The following is a 1,659-nucleotide window of genomic DNA, read 5'->3' as shown; positions in this document are numbered from 1 at the left end:
GTCCCTAGCAGCTAGGACTGGGCCAGGTATGCCAAAGTGGGCTCAGTTAAAAAAAAATTATGATTGGTGCACCTGGGTGGCTCAGTGGGTTAAAGCCTCTGCCTTCGGCTCAGGTCATGATCTCAGGGTCCTGGGATCGAGCCCCACATCAGGCTCTCTGCTTCCTCCTCTCTCTCTTCCTGCCTCCCTGTCTACTTGTGATTTCTCTCTCTCTCTCTCTCTCTCTGTCAAATAAATAAATAAAATCTTAAAAATAAATAAATAAATAAAAGCTGAGGGAAACACAGCCAGGAAGGGGGGATTCCTGATTCCAAGGCCTCCAAGGTTCTGAGCCTGGGTGAGTGGTTGACTAGATGGGCCGCAGGCGGAGGCAGGGGATGTGGGTTTCGGAAACACCGACCAGTCGGGGACCTTAGAGGATGTGCAAGGACCTATGAGGGGTCAAGGTAAGAGGCGGGGCAGGGCACGCACCTCAGGCTCACCCCACCCTCTGCATGGCCTGGCTTTCTTCCTGGGTTTGACCTCACCCAGCGCTACTGCACCCCCCCCCATCCCTGCTGCGTACCCCAGCGTAGGTTCTAGGCCACTGACACTGGGTTGTGATGGCCCCATTCCCCACCTCATCCCCAGCCTCTCCCCAGTTGGCCCGCCCTTCTCTTCCATCCACGAGCCTCTTCCCCTCCTTTCAGCTCCCCTGGAAGTCATCTAGGGAGTTTTGTGCTGGGAACTTTGGGAGATCTCTCTTTCACCCCCCTTGCATTTGGTCAGATTTTAAAGCTAGGAAAATTGGGACACCTGGCTGGCTCAGTGAGGAGAGCATGCAACTCTTGATCTCGGGGTTGTGTGTTCAAGCCCCATTTGGGCCTTCAAGCCCCCAGTGAGGATCAGTAGAACAGATCAGGGAGTTAAATTTGGGTCTGCTGACTCTGCTGCTTACTCTCCTCACAGCGCTCCAAAGGCCAGGCAGACAAGAACCTGGGGAGCAAGGCTATTTCTCACAGCCAAAGCTCTGGGTGCCCTGGGGGTGGGGGGTTCCTATTGTACTAAACAGGAGAGGTTGAATCTTGAGGGACAATGCAGTATTTAGAAGCCCAGACCTGGGACGCCTGGGTGGCTCAGTTGGTTAAGCAGCTGCCTTCAGCTCAGGTCTTGATCCCAGCGTCCTGGTATCGAGTCCCACATCAGGCTCCTTGCTTGGTGGGGAGCCTGCTTCTCCCTCTGCCTCTGCCTGCCATTCTGTCTGCCTGTGCTCGCTCTCTTTCCCCTCTCTCTCTGAGATAAATAAATAAAATCTTAAAAAAAAAAAAAAAAAAAGAAGCATAGACCTAAAGGCCTTAAGGACCGGAGTGCTCAAGCCAGCTCTGCTGCCTCCTATACCTCAATTTTCCCTTCTGCAAAATGGGATGAAAATAGTACTTGCCTTACTATGGGTATTGTAGGGATGAAATGAGGTGCATAGAAAACACTGTATGTCATTATCTTCTTTCCTGGAGCTCCTCTGCCCAGTCAGGAGCTCCTGTTCCTCCTATTCTGGCCAGTGGTGTGCACCAGGGAGTGCAGGGTTCTTCCCTGCTCTGGCCTGGGGCCCAAAGACAGGAGGAGGTACCATTTCTTTCTTTCTTTCTTTCTTTCTTTCTTTCTTTCTTTCTTTCTTTCTTT

The sequence above is a fragment of the Mustela nigripes genome, chromosome 14 (genome assembly GCF_022355385.1).
Source record: "Mustela nigripes isolate SB6536 chromosome 14, MUSNIG.SB6536, whole genome shotgun sequence".
In the NCBI taxonomy this organism is placed as follows: Eukaryota; Metazoa; Chordata; class Mammalia; order Carnivora; family Mustelidae; genus Mustela; species Mustela nigripes.
Note: the sequence above shows the minus strand (reverse complement) of the source record.